This window comes from Artemia franciscana, chromosome 16, assembly GCF_032884065.1.
Source record: "Artemia franciscana chromosome 16, ASM3288406v1, whole genome shotgun sequence".
Taxonomy (NCBI): domain Eukaryota; kingdom Metazoa; phylum Arthropoda; class Branchiopoda; order Anostraca; family Artemiidae; genus Artemia; species Artemia franciscana.
In genome coordinates this window covers 29,429,562-29,449,068 of record NC_088878.1, presented here as the reverse complement: position 1 = coordinate 29,449,068, position 19,507 = coordinate 29,429,562, and the positions used below count along the sequence as shown (strand labels likewise).

General features: G+C 37.3%; 1 protein-coding gene across 1 annotated transcript in view; it reads right to left on the bottom strand.

The window, feature by feature from the left end:
- Positions 1–17,274, bottom strand: part of LOC136037321 (uncharacterized) — a 95,387-nt gene extending 78,113 nt beyond the window's left edge. Inside the window, exon 1 of the mRNA XM_065719989.1 lies at positions 17,101–17,274. The gene's annotated coding sequence lies outside the window, so the exon portion shown is untranslated. The remainder of the gene's footprint in view (positions 1–17,100) is intronic.
- Between the last annotated feature and the right edge of the window lie 2,233 nt (positions 17,275–19,507).

Here is a 19,507-nt window from a genome sequence, read left to right as displayed (position 1 = left end):
TTCGACAACCTATGGTATATACTACCATTTTCGAAAAAAGTGACTCGCCCAAGGTAGGAATGGATCATCTAAGAATTCCATGTCCACAGAACAGGTTGCCTAAGAAAATCCAGCATTGCATCAATATTTTGCAAGAATCTAACCAAACCTGTTCATCAGGATAGCCTGTCCCATTTCACTTATCTTAATCTTCTTTGACTTTTCCCGTTTCTTTTTTCAGGTTGCTTATCTCGGTTTGCTTACCGTTAAATTATAGTTACGTTTCCATGAAAACACCATTTTTTGGCTGATAAATTCTTCATTCTGTGACCTACTTTTTTGATGATTCACGTCACTGAAAAGACTCGGAAAGGTAAAACCAAAAACGTAATCAGAGGGGTGAGTCGCATGCTACGAATCCTGAGATCCCACGTGGCTGTGGAAATGTGGAAAAAAAATCAGTCAAAAATGAGTCTCTTATCGATTCTACTAAACCCAGGCACGCCCGATCAATACGTTAATCAGAATACACATAATCCCTTTCATTTTTTGAGATTCTCAATTTTATAATCCATTCAAAACGTATTATAACCAAATTTTCACCATTTTTACAGACCGAAAAATGTTAAGTGCACTACTCTTTCACAGCCATGAAGATTATCACACAAAGCCAGCCATAAAATGGCCAGAAGGGCATGATTGGTGCTCAAAAGCGATATGGAGGCTTATTTTCCAAAGCAGTTTTTTGTTTCTCCTGAAGATTTGTAAAATATTTTCCAAAGCAGTTTTTTGTTTCTCCTGAAGATTTGTAAAATATCACTGAACTACTACTACTGCTAACAACTCACAGCAGCACCAAGTCATGAACGCGTTCAGTATCACTGAACACCTATTGGATTTCCACACCCGCGTAGTATTCATTTGTTTTTTTCCATAACCTTATTGTTTGGTTCATCATTTGTCTTATTGCTGTTTTTCGCTGTCCTGATGTATTTGCTCCACCTTCTGGAACTAATTCTTTTATACGTGCGTGAACAAAAATATTGGTAAATGATGTGATGCTGGTGATTGACACCTTGCACCCTTAGAATTCAAAATTAATGAAAATAACTAACGGTGAAATTGGGTGTTCTACTGGGGCCATTTCAGACAGACACATACACAGAAATTTTTTTGGAGAAGATGTATAAAAAATGATCTGACAATTGGAATTAGAAGTACCCAGAACTTTGGAAAAATTTAGGATGTTGGGCTTAAGGACTCGTGCCCAAGGCCTGTCCTGATTTCTTAAAGTTTGGCCCTTATCAGATACATATTTAAGGGGAAAGTCAGTTAAGCCAGTCCGTCTCTAATGCTGAAAGAAGCTTAATATATTCGTTTGAGAAAAAAGACTTCGAAAAAGGTGTTCGAAACAATGTAATTTTTTGTAACCTTTTCCCCCTTCCCCCTCCCCTAAGGAAAACGTTTACCTATTGATCCGTTTCCCAATAAAGAAACCAAAAAACGGTATATGGTACATATCACATGAGCTGATATATAATAATCATAATTAGAATAATTAAGACAGGGGCACACATTCTGGAACTTCGGATCAATCATCCCCTTGAAATCTTAAGATTTGTTACGATCCGTACTATATCTGTAATGTCTTAAATGCTTCTATATAATTTGCATATTTTTGCGGTTTTTAATTTACCCCCCCCCCATCCTTTAAAACAAGTCCCCAAGAAGCAACTGCTTTCTAATCCTAAGAGATGCTATTTATTTTATTGCCCATATCCTAGCAGGCTAGCTTAACCATCATGTCCTACTATCAGAAATAGGGTGTTGCAGAGGAAACTTTGTATCTGCACTACAAATACAATGCTGTAGGGTGTAATACAAGCTACAACAGAAATGCGTTGCATTGCATGCTTATGGTTAATTTGCAAGAGCGTCAAAGGAATGCAGAGTAGTGATTGTTAATTATGCCTACATACAATTAGGCCTATATACTGGAAACAGGCACACTGGCTCACCAGAATAAACCTCATTAGTATTGTCAATGCTCGTGTCCATCGAGTGGCGGTTTTAGGGGGAAGAAGGGGCACTGGCCCCGGGCACAAAAATTTTAGGGACACAAAATTTCAAATTCATAGTATAACAGTTATAACCATTATGTATTTTCCGAAAATTTGTTTCTACTAAAATAAAGTAGAGGATGCAGTTAATAAGTAAAAGTAATTAAAAATATTATCTATTTAATAAATAAAATAAATTATCAATTGATTAATAAAACAAAAATGAATAAAAAAGAATTATATATTAATAATATTTACGGTACTTGCGTGTTATAGTGGTCAAAGAAGTGAAGTTAGGTTAGTCCTAAAGAAATATATCAAAATACGATGAAAATATAATACTTTAGCAACAAAATTATAGAAAATAAAACAGAGAATTATTGAAAGCATATCGCCCAGAACGCATTATATTAAATACCTAACCTAACCCCATCCATATATTAAATATTTAATTAAAATATTCCTGCAAAGAAGTTTATTTCTCTCGAGCTAAGCTGATTATCTCCGAGTGAACATTGAAAACCGGTTTCATTACAGATTAAGAACAAAATGTGGTCGCTGTAAAACGTAAGTGCCATAATTAAATTAAGATAATAATAAAAAAATTATTAACTAATTAATAAATTACAAATAATTTTGTTAATAAATGAAAATTTTGCTAAATTGGCCTGAGAGTTTTGAGGGACAGGGGGGGGGTAATCAATATTTTGCCCAGGGTGCAAGAGAGGCCAGAACCACCACTGATCAATTTTAAAATGTAGTAAAATTTGCATCAGCCCTGCTAAAGAAAAGAACTGTTTCGGCATTTAATTCTATTATATTGACACGGTTTTTGCACTAAGATCAAGGAAAAGTACAAAGTTTTTTTTTTAAGTGGTTTCTTGCTTGCTTATATTTGATGCAGAGAAGCTCTGTTGCAAACTGTCTGTTCCATTTTTCTTGTCCTTGCAGTAGGGCCAGGCGTTTTCCACCTCACCTCTGGCACGTGCGGGGGGGGGGGGGGTGGTCCTGGCCCCGGGTCACCCCGAAATCCCGTGATTCTTTTATTATTTTCCAATAATTCTCTGATATGTCTCAGAATAAGGGATTTGAAGGATGTGCTCCAAATTCCTGCGTACGTGCCTGCCTCCCCTGGTATCTGACATACAGATTTTACTTGGGAATTTGTTTGAACGTAAGTTTCCCAGAACCTGTTTCATTTCAGCATTATTAAATTCAGAACATATTTGCCTTCGTGAATCTACTTCGTCAAAATATACCGTCTAATAAAAATTTGTGGTCGCTTTCCAGAGGCTAGCTTTAATTATCTTTCCTTGGTTTTGTATGCCTATCGGGTATGATCCAGTCGCGATCGAACACTGTCGGGTTTTGCCCCGCCGCCAACACAAAGCAACTATTCAAATGGTTTGCAAGTTTACCAATTTCTTATAAGTTAAAATCAGCTGAATCATCAGTTCTTGATTTGATCAATGATACTTATTATTCATGAGGAAATTTTTAATGTACCCAAGGAGTTGTCAACTGACTGTTGTGAGTCTGCAGAACTTGCCGGATCTGAACGCGCCCCCTACTCTGCTCCTGTACCACTAACACAGCCTCCATACCTTTTTTTTGTTTCAAGCTCAACCGGGTTTGTACTCAACACTTCGGTTGAATCATGAGTTTCACCAACATTTCTTCTAAAAGAAAGCAATAATAATTAGTGGTAGCCTTCTAAATATGGTTTATCATATACGATTCCATGCCGAATCTTTGTTGTGATAAACCCACAAGATTCGTGATCAAGTCAAGGAAGCAGATGTATGATGAAGGACTGTTTCTAAATTTGGCAAAAATTATAGTCAATATGTGGGTCAGTGGATATTACTGATGTAGAAAATTAGAGTATCCTTTTCCTGAATAAAGATACCCATGCAAGCTGTAAGACGGACATTTTCTCCTAATTTGCCTGACGAACAATTATGATTAAAGAGCTGGATCTAGCCATAATTAAGTCTCAAAAGAAATCTATTAATGGGAGGGGGAGATCCCACGATAAATTTTTAAGGTGAAGATGATTTCGAGGTCAAGAAGTGCGTACTCGTTGTCTAATGTTTGGAATTTTCGCTAGGGGTCGTGGCCCCTCCCTGTGGAAGAGCAAACCATAACCTTTTTGGAAATGCGAGTAATATTTTTCTGGAAGAGACTATTTTTCAAAGCTTTGTGACCCCCCCCACTCCTGCTTTCCTTGGAAAAAACATTTGGATAAACCTTACTCCTTTCCCAGCAGAAACATACGGGGGCTTCGCTGCGAATAATTGTGGCCAAAGAATTGGATGTAACCATAACTCCATCTCGGAAGGGATCTATTAATGGGGGTGGGGTGTGGAAGAGGCTAATAAATGAAATAAAAAACCCCTCACCAATTGATAACCCTGCTTGTAATAACTCAAAATAGTGACTACCTGCTGCGAACCAAATATACCTGACTTAGTTTTTTGATTATTATTATGGCATTATTTTATTTTTGTTTCTATAATTTTTTAGTTTTTATTTTTATTTATTAATATAGTTTTATTGATTCTTTTGTTTATCAATAATTGTTGTTTCGTTTTTATTAGTGTTTACGTTTTATGCATATACTGCTCTGTAGGTTTTAATCAAAAATTAACTTATCATAGGTACTGCCCTTGAATTTGTTTTATGATCCTGAAAAGCTATAATCAAAAGTAAGGGATTCAGATTTAGTCACTTAACTTAGGTAATCTATCAGGGTCACAGTGCAGGAAAACGTAAAAATGGTGTTCCATGGGGTTTCTCTTACAAAAAAATCCAAAAGTCATTTGTCTTAAAAGCTGCCCCTTTTTTATTATATAATATTTCTAATGGACAATCTCTTATTTTGGAATACCAATTGGAAAATCTCAGCTTTTTTGGGGAATCTTTGAAATATGGGTAATATAAAAACTTAAAGTTGTTATTAAGGCCATTGAAAAAGTAAGATCGAATCTTTGTTAATTGAAACGCCAATAATTTCTTTAATTATTGGACATTTAGGAAACTTGAGTTTTCGTCATTTGTTTATTGGCAGAAAGTTCTTTATCGGAGGATGAGGATAGGAAGAGGTCGTATGCTCGAGTTTGGCGAATATTAATTGCCCAGAGCTGTCCGTTTCGGCAATATGCACAGTTATAATGTGACCAATGTTTCATAGTATCCTTTTGCATGTGTAAAGTCGTTTTCGAATATAAATTTTTTCATCCCAAGTATGTTGATTCCCAAATAACAGCTATAGAATATGGGGATTCCCAAAGACAGCTACACAACCAAAGGTGCCATATGTTTTTAGTTTATTTTTTGCTGACTTTTCACCTACACTTCTTTTTTTTAAATCTGGCACACACTGCTATAAAAAACAGCATATATATGTATATATATATATATATATATATATATATATATATATATATATATATATATATATATATATATATATATATATATATAGGGCTTACCGAAGAATTTCTTTTGTGTGTGTGGGGGGGGGGGGGTACAAAGAAACTTTAAAGGTATCAAAATTTACTTTCTATTCATTTTTTTATGTTTTTACGAGTCAGACAAACATTTCGGGCGGGGGGGCCAAACCCCTTAATACCTCTCCCTGGATACGGCTTTAGGTTTTCATTATTCTTAAAGTGCTTCGTAATTGACCACACGCACATTGGTTCATTCAAGCACATCCAAAGAGAATGATATTGCATAAAAAGGATATTTCCGGAGAAAACACTACAAATTTAGTTTATATGGTCGTTAAAATTCCTAAATTTCTTCCTCGCCAAGAATACGGGTCAACAATCGCCTCCTAGCTAACAAAGACATGCTAGTAAGAAGGAATTTTCATGCAAATTTGGACATAGGTATGAAGATGGATTATAACGAATGAAAAACTCCTGAGGGTCTTATGAATCTGGCGATTCATTCATTTGACACTAATTGCCAGAATGCTACAGAGCTGACCTAAATATTACCGTCTTGAGGTTTATTGTTTACCACCTGTTTGGTCATACCTTCAGCTATGATTCGGGAAAACTACCCTCTAATTCTATAACTGAGTGACTTTGGTATGTTAATAAGTGGGTTTGAAAAGAATACAGACTGTCGGTTTCAAACAAGTTGAATGTTGCTCTGGGACTTTGGGGCTGAATGTTGATTGCGTCCATGGTTGCCAAGGTTGATTGCTGCACCCAAAGTTGCCAAAGTTAATAATTGTGTCCATGGTTGCCAAGGTTAATTTTCAACTGTAGTGCTGAGGACTCATCCTTAAAATTTGATCAGTATGTTTTCAATATGTATTATTAATATTTTCTGGATAAAAAAAATTGAGCAATTTTATAATGCAACCAGTAACATACGTGGACCTTTTTCTATTCTTTTATTTTTTTTTTTTATTATTATTCTTTTTTTAGGAAGGATATGACGCTCCAAATTGGCCAAATTTGCAAAAAATGCAAACTAACGAAGAAGAATATTTGAGCCAGTGGCGGATCCAGGGGGCCCGAGGGGGGGGGGGGGGCACCTCCCCTTGCACTTGGGGCCAAGCCCAAAAGCCTTTTTACTTATTGGCCAGAGGAGACTCAAATAGCTCAAGCTGCATCCATGAGCTTGAGACGACAGGTAAAAATACACTTTAAATTAAATTGAAGAAAATGATATATTAGTACGACAAATTTTGGTCAAATAGTACGTTGGGAAACGAATCAACTGATAATTCCACCGATGAATAGATAAATTGTCCAATATCTCTTCTAAGTATCTCTTATTCACTTTACTGAATAAGAGATAGGATTTTGGAAATTTTAAGTAGGTGTTAATTAAATATAAATAACATTGGAAAGTTGGTCCGCGTAGGTATGAGGTATCATGATGATTTTCTTAAATAATCAGTTTTAGTGTCTTTTCAATTTATGTTTTGTTGCTGTATTTGTTTGCTCATTTTTTGTTGTTGTTCTCATTGTACGCAAGTAGCCATTAATTTCTATTTAGATTTACCAAGAGGGTATACCTCCAAAATCGTATCTATACTACATAAAGAGAAACGTAATTATAGCGAAAACAATTTTATTTCCATAAACGAAATGATGTAAACACAGGCTCGTATCCGGGATTTTTTTTTCGGGGGAAAGCGGGATAATAAAGTATTTTTTCTAGGGGAGGGGTACAAAAAACTAAAAATTCATCAGAAATTTGTTTCCTTTTTGTTACGTTTTTACGAGTCGGACAAACGTTACAGGAGAGAAGGGTTCAAACCTCCCCCTGGATACGGCCATGTGCAAACCATATGGCTCATGGTTTAAAACAATAATGCTTCAGCTAAAAATTTGCCAGAACGCCTAAATATTTTACAAAAACGTTAAATTCACAACTATCTTCTTCATCGCTCGAATGCTCTCTTTGAAGATGTTTAGTTAAATTTGAACAATCTCTTAAATATAATTTTTGCATCCTCCTCTGTTAAAATTTATCTCAATTTTGTTATTTTTTGGTCTTCCTGAACATAAGCGCAGGGTTGCCACTAAGTGAGAAATAAAATCACTAACTTGTTGAGGGAAAAAAATTTGAATGAGCGAAAATTCTACTAGCTTTCTTCTTGAATCTGGTTGGTTTAAATTTTAATTTACGGAATTTTCTAGAAATAGCCTAAGCCCTTTTTCTATGATACTGCATAGGAGGCATTCTACAGAGAGACAAAAAGAACACGTGCTGGTTGATGGCACTGCCATCATGGCACTGCCATCATGGCAGTGACACCCTTAAGGGAGAATAGCAATGTCAACAGGCAGGGAGACAAACTTAGGTTTGGATCGTGTTATGTGTAGTAGGCTCGTTGTTGGTGTCATCCTTGCAAAATAGTGCAGATCAAGATGTGTGAGATCCAATAGTTCATGCGATCCTAGCTTGAACAAAAATAAAGGATATTATATGGTCGAGGGTGCAATATTTACAGGTAGATAACTACAATATTTACTACGTAGATAACTATTAGGGTAGATATCATCCCTATTTTGAACTGTTTTACTTTCGTCAATATTTACAGGGATGTTATGCTCACTATTATTGAACCCCGTTTGAAATGGCTCGGCTATGTAATACAGGAACTGCCAGAGTTTCTGCCTCGCCTAATCGTTGTAGTCGAGTCTGCTAGCCCCTGCAACGGACGCCAGGGAGGTCAAAGGAAGGTGGAACTTGGTCAAGTTACATTTTAACCTATGGGGGGGTGTATCTGCAACTTAGTTGCAGATGGTTGACTAGTGGCTCGTATTTACAAAGCAGTTGGCAGAGGGTCCCTCAGCAGGGTCCAAGAAAGTCTACAAGATCATTGATCCTGGGCAAGTTGGAAATGCCTGATTCCCCCATTAAGTACAAAAATACAAAGAGATATCATATCTTATCTCTTTTGACCTGGCGATAAAATCTCGATGAGCAAATCAACCAACTGGAGTACATTAGTAAGAAAACAGACGTAAGGCATTGAATGAAGAAGCTGTGAGAACGAAAACAAAAGTGTATTGTATCTCATATGGCAATATATATGCTTGTTTGCGTATCGAGTGTCTTCTCATGGCTACAATACCAACAGTAATTTCATTCTGAATCATGCATAGATTCTTGTATTTTTGTTTTATCTATTTATTTTTTTTTTATTTGAATCTTCGCACTACTAACGTTTCTAGAAAAAAACATTAACAAAAGTTAACATCAGTGCAACGCTTTTGAAAAATGATTTGATAAAAGCTTGCTCGCTAGACAAGAAAAAATAACTACAACTAGTGACAAATCAGTAAGGCTGGCAAACTTGGCTGAGTGTCACTGTCACCTTCCGACTGCAGTTTGTGGAGAGCTCTATCTATGAAACTTCAACCCGCACCAAAAAGCGAGGCGAGGCAGCCTGTCCGATGAAGCAAGGTTCTTGCTACCACGAGCCGGCTCTTCTCCACGTATATGTAAGGGACAGTAAATACGGCTAATGCACACATACACGTTGAAGTTTGTGTCTGTTAGTGACTTGTACGAATACCTAAAGCCCCGTTCATATTGAGGTTTTACTAATAATGAGAATTACATAACGCCAATTTGAGCCAATGAGTATTTTTTTCGTAAAATTGTTTGGCTAATCAAAAAATTCTATGAAAAATCTGACTGGCTCAAATTAGCTCTAGCTAAATCTTGATATCAGTAAAATTTCATTATGATTGGGCCTTAAGCTATGGAAATTTGGAAGAAACAATTTTTAAATAGCCATCATGGAGATAGGCTATTCGATCCTTTATCCAGGGGCCGACAATCCCAACCACTGAGTCTAACGACGACAACCAAACTCTTGTGTCTAACTTGTGTTCTATCCTTAATCCAGTGGTGTCAAAATCGCGACCAGTAAAGGGTACGAATTAAGAAGGGTTTTTGACATTGGTTTCATGACCCAAATTTGCTTCACAAGTCATTTCTTGATTTGCCAAGTAACTATATGGCTTAATGTGAATACATCAATAGATAAAAAAAACAGCTTCCTTCCATTCAACATATAAAAACCTAGTAAAACATAACTAAGTTATTCCTAAACAATCCGAAAAAACACGACTTACATATCGCAAAAGCAGTGGCGCTAATAAGGGGAGGGGGATGAAGGGTGTGCATTTGTCCCTCCTTAGATTTTTTGCCATTGAAAAATACCTTTTTGGCATTTTCATTGGAACCCAAATTGCAAACAAATGCCCTTCCCCCTAAATTTGGAGAAATCTATTTTGCCCCCCCCCCTCCCAAAGTAATTTTCTGAGTTGGCCGCACTGAGCGGAAGGATTTTCTTTTACTCACATTTCTACAAATCTTAGGAGCGACGTAGGAGAGCTTGACTATGTATCAACATTGTAAATGAAAGCCTTTTTTCACCCTACTGGAAAGACCAAGAAAAAGACTTGTGAGAAAGGAGTGTAGGTCACGATACTAATCATAGCCGTATCCAGGGCAGTTACTCGGTTTAAGCCCCCCCCCAAGAAATTTTAGACTGACTTGCAAAAGCAAAATTAATATATTTAAACAAATTTGTCCATACAGAGACCTTGAAAAATCGTTTTTTTTAGCAAACGCCCCCCCCCCGATTCTTTATTTCCCCCACCCCCTTAATAAAAATCCTGTATAAGGCCCTTATACCGAGATTGTAATTTCCAACCAACCCAACAAGCAAAAAAAAGGTAAAGGATACGGCATTAGACTTTACAGTCCGTACCGACGGTGCTGATCTCCGTTTCTTGGCCCTTCAGCCAGGAAGTGCAATGGAGGGTTGGGGGCCAGCCAACCTGTGCTTTCGCACACCCTTCCTGTTACAACCTAACAAGCAAGCTTAGACTTGGACTAATGAAATTGAAATACTTGTTGGTATTTTAAATAGTATTCATGAATCATTCACGATTCAGCTCTTGTTGATATCTAAGCGTGATTCAAGATGGGTCTGTTTTCTTCTAATTCGGCCAATCAGGCAATCGAATTCAAGTGACAAAAAAAAATGTGATTATCATTTCACTTTTAATAACTGTCAGTTTCAGATTAATTGAAGCATATTTAAGCAGTGTTGCGTGCAATGTCCATGACAAATATCGCAAAATATTTATGATTGTTTTGCTTAGGCGATCTTCCTAAATCGTCAAGTGACCCTTTTTTTTAATGACTTAGCAATAATACACAAACCTTAAGTATTTGGGTCAGTATTACTGGTTAAAGGTTGGATTAAAAATAATAAATCTGTAATATTAGACGAATAATTAAACAAGAGAGACGGGATAGGAATATTTCATCGCTTGAGGGCCGCCACCTTAGGGGGTAAATTAGGGACTTTGAAGAGGGAAGAATCCTTGCCATTTTGTAAATGACAGAGCAAGGTTTTGCCTAGAGACTAAACGTACGCTGGGGTGACATCTAATTCCCCCTGTAATACAAAATAATTCATTGACCCCTTTTCAAAGTAGTTACGATAAGTATATAGGGGGGGAGGGCAAAATTTATCTTTTGAATCTGTAAGACAATTTTTCTTCAATAAAAATGCCAAAAAAAAATCATTCAATGGAATACTCCAAAACGTATTTAAAAAGTTAGGGGGGGGACAAAAAATCTAGGAGGAGTAAATTCCCTTCAATTGACGTCCTGTTTTTAAGTTGCTTTTAGTGGAAGTATCAGTGATTTTACGTACCGTAAGAGGATCCAAGTAGGATTCAACAGATGTTGCCCTCCTAATCCCTCCTCTAAGAATAAATCATCCAACCGTTTTTGTCAATTATTTCAGGAGTTTACAAATGTCACATATGACTTTTAGGTGTGACAGCAATGATATGTCTTATTTAATTATCCTATGACTTAAATGACCAAATACTTTTTTTTTGGAAATCACTCCCCAAAATTAAAATTCAGGGCAAGAACTCCGACAAGGAAGTGCTTGAGTCAGATGGGAGTGCACAGGATTTTATTTTGATGGAGCAAAATTTGGGAGACCAAAATCCATAATATAAGATAAGATAAAATTTATTCATTACGAAACACACATATAATATTACATTTTACTATCCCCTCAAAGGCTCTTTGGCCCATAAAGAAGGGGGGAAATAAACGAGTCACTTACTCAGAGAAGAAAAAAATAAAATAATCACTCACTCACAGAGAGAAGAGCAAAAAGGAGAAGAAAAGAAAATATAAATAAAACAAAACATAGAAAACAAAAATAAATAGACTAATAGTTTGAATAGACTAAATTAACTTTGGTTTATTTCCTTCCAGAACAGAAGGAAACAGGCAAACATTGTCAATATTATAGGAGCTTATGGAGGAATTTCAAAAACGGCATATTTTGTACCCCCTGGAGGGTGGTTACAACATGTCCCCCAACGTATGTTATTGTTAGGGCCCAGTAGGTAATTTTCCCATGTCTTTTTTCTGAGGATATTATTAAATAGGGGGCATTGTATAAAGAAAGCATTCCGTTGCTTTATCTTTTCGGTTAATTTTTTGATTTTTCGATTGTTTTTGAAGAACAGCTGTATGTACGAGAATATGTACGAAATGTATGTACGAAATGCATCAGTACACTTTATTATGATAATTCCAAGCAATAGAATGTTGTAATTCAAAAGGGGGCATGTTACACAATTGGAGTTAAACAAAAGAGAGGAAAAGTTGAAAAAACCCTTTTGTGATATACAACATGAATATTACTGCAGAGCAGAAAGACAGGAAAAATATTTCGGATTTGTCGATTGTTGATGAGGAACTATTGTATGTACAAGCAGATAGTCCACAAACATGTATCATAAGGATAATCTTAAATAACGAAATGTGGCAATTCTAAAGACGGTACGCTCTACAACATGAGTTTTACAGGACAAAAGAAAATGCATTCTAGGTTTGTAGGATGTTAATGACAAACAATTGTATGCACAAGCAGATACTGCACAAACATCCATCACAAGGACAATGTCAAATAACGGAAAGTGGTTATTCTAAAGGCGGTATGTTATACAATATGAGCTTTATAAGAAAAAAGAAAAATGTATTCTGGGTTCATATGATGTTAATGACAAACAATTATATGTAAAAGCAGATGCTGCAGAGGTGCCATTTGGGGGAGGGGGCAGGGGTGGGCAAATGCCCACCCCAAATTTTCCAAGGGGCCCAAGCTTCCACCACAAAGGGCCCTTTGGCGGCCATAATAATCCATTAGAACCAACGTAAACATATTAGCCAAAGAGCGTAATTACCTGACGACCCTTGGGGTCGGAACAGAATCCTCGACAAACAAGGGAAATTTCGTCGAGACGTGCAATCTTCTCACACAGTACTCTCCTACGCTCTTCAACAAGCTGCAGAGACAATACGGTCACAACACATCCCATGAATACCAGAACGCTCTTATTTCGGTGATCGGTTCCAGGGTTCAGCGCACGATAGTGCAAGCATTAAAAAGCGCCAAATACTTTGCCGTGTCGACGAAACGAAGGACAACTCGAAGAAAGAGCAGCTCGCCATTCTTCTTAGGTACTTCGACGAAGGAAAAGTAAAAGAAAGACCGATCGGATGCTATCACAAGAAGAGCCCGGATGAAAGTCTAGCGTATTTCATTCATGACACAGTGACAAGAATTGGATTCGATTGGAACTACTATGTCACACAGTGCTACGACAGACCAAGCGTAACGAGTGGACCATTCTCCGGTGTTCAAGGTCGTTTGAGAGCGAAATCGCCACAGGCAATCTACATTCATTGCCATGCATATAAGCTAAATTTTGTCATTGCGAGCTGCGTTGAATCTGTCGGCACTGTTGGTCATTTCCAACAGCAACACTCGGCATCAGTTCTTTGTTGAAGCCCAGAAAGCTGCCAAACTGTCAGTTCGAGAGCTGGAAAGAAGTGCTGCCACACGATGGTCTTACTGGTATCGATCTATATCGAAGGTTAGACTCCGATATGAAGCGAGGGAGCCGACGGCGAAGCACGGGCAGAGGCAGCTGGGCTCCAGAAGATGGAATCGTCCCTTGTTAGCTTCCCATTGCACTACATAGAAGCAATTATGCGAGCGACGAACTCGCTGTCTCAGCAGCTCCAGGCCATTGACTTGGCTATTTCCCGATCGCGCACCCTGATTCAGGCCACACGAAGCGAACTCAACGACCTGCGTTCAGACGCTTCATTCGTATCGCTTTTCGATAAGGCTAATATTACGTAAGCTTATGCCACTATACGGAGGTACGTTTTAGTCCGTATCGTAGTCCGTATTGCTAAGCACTAGAAAAAATTTGTAATTTTTGGATGAGCTGTTAGACAATTTTGGAAATAAATTATTATACTTTCCTGGGAAAACTTTTCCTGGTGGATCAGAGCTGGAATCTGACCCTCCATTCTAAATTTTTATTTTATTTTAAGGGTCCGCTGTGTTTATGAATTTTACGATAGAATGGAGTGAGAAGACTGAAAGACTTTGCTTAACGTAACGCAACTTAACCACTTAGGATAGAAAACTACGCATGAAGTTTGGAAGCTGCTTAAGTTGTAAGCAAATCGGGTTCGACCCCGCTTTCTAAGGCTATAATGACAAAAAGGTTAAGATGGATACTCCACAATTTACAAATGGTAGATAGCCAGAAATTTCGCTCTTTGGGCATTCATCTGGGGCCAATTGAAAAGTAGGAAGTCTCCTAATGGGGCGGGAAAATGTCATAGGAAACGATTTAAAGGAAACGGAACCTTCTTGGGAGAAATAAAGATTGAAGTTCCAAAAATATTAGGATGGAAAAGAGCCTGTACAGCTGTCTTGGCCTCGAGGGGCACGACTCTAGGACTGATATTCGATCATCACAATATATCTTGACACAATATTCTAAACCAGAAATGTACGCAGGTAGGAGAACTTTGTAGAGTGCCTCCCTCTTCCTCCACAAAAGTGAACATTTTGCCACTTTCCAAAAAAAACACTAAATATTTTCATATAATGCACCTATTTTACTGATAATAATATTGAAATTATCCATTTTAAAAATCAAATGATGTTTCCAGTTCAAGAACGTAAACCGGAGTGGGAGAAAAACAACTGTATAGTAGCAATCCCTGAGGGTTCGTTTCCACCAAAGTCTCACGATTTTCACAATTTTTATTCCAATTTCTTACATTTTCTATATAGTCCGCCTATTGTTTGCGTTCTATCAAAGTCTTACAAATGCTAGATCCCTGCTTAAATAGATTCTTCCAGACATGGCTGAGGGAAGGGGGGCTCCAACTTGTTCACATCTTGAAATAAATTCATGCTAATGTGTCTGCCCTAGTCACATTCTGTGCTGGGCTAACCGTATCCTGTAATTTTTAGAAATGTAATACGGCACACCTGCTACGCTAGGAATTGCGGCATATTGAGACCCACATGCACGCTAGAAGGGGTTTATTCACCAACATTATACGAAAAATGTAGAAATTTTGGTTAGAATCTCAAGGGAATTTATCTTGAGATTAGGGGGATTGTCTTATTAGTAAGATTTGGGCACTACCCTCTTTCTGCTACCCGAGTCATACTAACAATTTTCTGTCTCATATAAACAAAACTCCTAACTTGAAAAGGTTGTTAATAATAACTAGCGAAAAAATATGATTTTCTCGAAATTTTAAGACGGGATTGATAAAACTACAGATATACACTGAATGCTGTCGCAGACAGGAGTGGATCCAGGGAGGGGCCGGGGGGCCCTTCCCCCTATAGAATTTTTCTGACCCCCTCATTGCGTTTTCGTCTTTTTTGAGTAAACTTGTCAATTTGGTCAATTATAAGTACCTTTGTCACCCCTCCTCCCCCCAACATTTTGCTGCAGATCCGTCTTTGGTCGCAGACATTGAAGACCTAAGACATTTCCGTTTAGCATATCCGTTTTGGAGAAATATAGCCTAGGCCTCTGAAAATTCTAGTCCTGTCAAAAAAGCAAATGAGTGTGATACGCCAGATGAGCTTGAGGGCAACTAGATTAGGCAACTGAGGGCAACTAGAGGGCAACTAGAAATATAGGCCTCAGAAAATTCTAGTCCTGTCAAAAAAGCAAATGAGTGTGAGACGCCAGATGATCTTTAAAAAACGTGACTTGAGGGCAACTATCCATCCAAATAAAACTAATTTTGGTTAGAGAAGGCTCCTTATCTCGCAGAAGGGGGGGGGGGAGAAATCTCACAATGAGACTTGGACTTTGGATATTAATTAAATAATTATAGGAAAATCGTTAAGAGCTAAAAATTTTGGATAGGAGGGAGAATTGCAGGCCTGAATGACCCCCTGTCTTTTATGTATGTGTCTGGGCTTGGTGATCGTGATGTTGCTGCATTGATTACTCTACTGATTAATTGAAACTGCTGTATTGAATCCATTTTGTGTGTCATTTTGGGTACTCATTTGGCTTGGCGCCGAAATGTGCAGAGTTCAGTCACATTCACCTATTTTTCTGTTCAATCTCTGTGAAGTGATAAGTCCCATGTTATTGAGTAGTTATCAGGTAATTTTTACCGAAATTATCAAATTTATTAATTGTTTTGTACCAAAATAATTTACCAAAATTAGCAATATCGAATTTTTTAGCAATTTTGAACTTTTTGGGAAATTTTATGAAATTTAGCAAATTTGGAAAATTTTACCAGAATTACCAAATTTGGTGATTGTTTGGTAATTTGGGTCACCAATATGTGTGTCTTAAACAGGGTCGTCACGTATGTGGTGAAGGATAAGGGGACGGCTCCCTTCAATTCTTTTGGGCAGTCGGTAAAAAAATTAGTCGGTAAAATCAAAGTTTTTCCAACTCCGGCAAAATTTTTTCTTAGGTTAAATAAAGACTAACAAAAATACTAATATGTCATCTACAGAAATCTTGAAATTGGTCGGTAAACGCGGCAGTTTTATCGACTCGTGTCGTGATTTTACGGATGGTGCCACAATTTTTCATTTGGTTAAATAAAAAGTATGAAAATAGTGACATGACACAAACCAAAATCTTCCTTTTTCGATGTGCACAAATTAAAAAGTCCAATATCATCGCAGTTTTAACTAAAGACCATATCCTCCCTGGTAGATCCGAACGCTAAATTTTATTTTTGTTATATTATTATCTTTTTTAATAGAGGACCAAGGAATCAAGAAATAAAAAAGTTGAATAATAGGATAAACAGGAATTATCCTCATATTTAGTGGAGGAATCGATACCCAGAGGCGCTATTTTGGGGAGGGGAGTAAGGGGTGGGCAAATGCCCACCCTTGATTTTCCCTGGGGGCCCAAGCTTCCACCACAAAGGACCCTTTTTCGGCCATAATTATCCATTATGTCCAACATAATCCATTCTGTTCAAGGTTCTGTCAAATGCCCCATGCCCACCCCAAGATTTGGCCCAAATGGTGCCTCTGTAGATACCAAAGGTCTCCAGTCCCTTGCATTGGCCTACGTGTCCCGCCGACAATAACTCTTTGGGTATAGGAGTTGAAGAACATCCTTGGCAGAGAGGAACACAAAAGTTCAACTGAGCTCACCTTTATGAAATTTAAATCCGTGTGCGATTTTCACAAGTAAGTCCAAACTTTAAGTCCAATGTTCGTCCTCAAGTTATATTTTCTTACTGTCCATAAGAAGGGACAGGTGTTAAAGCAACCCGGCTGTGTACCGCTATACCCAAAGTTACGTCAAAATGTAGCAGAGGAGCAGACCATAGTCTGTACACACTGACACATTTACCGAGTACGAGAAGAAAATGGATGACTGGATACAGTAGATAGGGAAGTGGATAAGTTTTCGAATATACCTAAGTAATTAGGCAAACAGGTACCCAAGCTTGAAGCATGAACATGCACAGAAAAAGGTAGGTATTTGGTGATTCAACTTTCTACAAGGAAATTCTAAAATAAATTGTAGAAATTACTTAAAAACTTTCTAAAATACTTAGTTATATCTTATCTAAATCCAGATTGCTTCATTTTACTTCCAAACCACCCTTTAGTGTGCAAATATATATCCCAAATTAGGTGCCACGTTCTACGGATGAAGGATGACAGATTACCAAAGATTGTCCTTTTTGGCCAACCGTAGGGGGCAATACGGAAAGCAGGTCGTCCTTGTCTGGGTCGGGAGGATGTCATAAATAAAGATTTAAAGGAAATGGGAACTTCCTGGGAGGGTGTAAAGAGGGAGGCTTTAGATAGATTAGGTTGGAGGAGGAGCGTGCGTAGCTGTGTTGGCCTCAGGCGGCTTGGTGCTGCAGTGAGTTATTATTAGTAGTAATAGTATATGTACTCATTGTATTTTGAACAGTGCGACTGTTTTCATTCTACAACTTGTCTACCGTTTGCCGTTAAATTAATAAGATAAAAAGATCTCCACTATCGAAAATACAATAGACATCAGGGGCAGGAAGGGGAAGGGGGAACTACTCCAAGGCCCCAGTTTACCCCCCCCCCAGCTGAAATTTAGATAATTCAAAATGTTGTCAAATCTAAGATAAGCCTGCAAAATGAAGAATCCGCAGAAAAAGGTTTATCTTCGCCTTTATGATACTATATGGCTCATTTTTCAGTTTTCAGAGCCATTTTCACTTGATTTGAGAAAATTGGCTCTAACTACCCCCCGTCCTTCAGGATTTTGACGAAGTTGCACAACTGATAAGCATATATAATTTGTGCTATTTGTTTGCACATTAGGGGAGCTAAGGGGTAAAGTAAAGCAGTCCATATTTTGGAATGATAAAGTTAAACACTTTAGAATGTTTTAAAGCCGTTACCAGAATACTATAGTGTAACAGAATTTTAATTAGGTAAATATTATTTATATAATTACCAGAATTTTAAATTTAGGGCCTGATATTTTTGATGATTTTTTTAACTTAGGTTCTTCTTATCGTGATTATAACACGAGAAATATAAATAGTCTTGTTCCTGAGTTTCGGAATACTTCCCGGTCAGCTCCTGTCATCAGATACATGGGACCGACTGTTCACTCCGACTGGAATCCATTCCCAAAGCAAGTTAAGGAATCAGAAAGTCTGCCTCAGCTGAAACGTCGCCTCAAAGCCCATCTTCTGAACATTTAGTAATGTTGAGTATTTTAGACCGAGAAAAGGTATCTCTCTTCCCCCCCCCTCCATTTTGATAAAGTGATTATCAGTTTTTGTTTTGTTTTCTTTTTTGTAGTGTATTTATCTTATTTATTTATTTTTTGATGATAAGGGAAATATTTTAAAGGAATGGATCGTATTAGATGTCAGCTGTGCTTATACGCCATTGTGGCCTATTTTTTAGCTGATGAATGAAAGTTTATAGTATTATTTTGAATAAAGTTACCTATTACCTACCTACCTATCTACCTATATTAATGGAGAGTTTAACCACTAAATATTTATCAAAAAATATTTTAGCCATTATTAGGGGGGAAGGAAGTATCTCTTTCTGATAACAATGACAATATTAAGAGAAGAGGGTTGTAGGTTCAATTGCAAAATTTCAATACTAGAAATGAAACAGTTATAAAAGAAAATATATAATGGTAGCAGCTTTAATAGCTGAATCGAATGTTAGTCATTTTTAGAAGGGAATCGTTGCTTCTACTATCCTCAAATATTTCCTGATTTCCTGAATTCCACAAAAACATTATTGAGTTTTCCAAAATTCCCAAAAATTTAGCGTTATCAAATATACGAATATTAAAATGGAAAGCTAATATTTAATTTTCGTTAGCGCCGATTTTTTGGGATATTTTTTAGAACCCGATTTTCTTTTCAGGATGTTTGACGAAATGATTACGTATAATGATGACGATAATGACGAAACTCCAAATAATTCGGGATTGTCGAAGCACTTGCCCGAGGCTTTGATTGTTCGCTTCAATTCAGCCTCACATTTCTTTAGGCTTACCCAACCAGTACTGCATACACTTATGTTGAAATCAAAC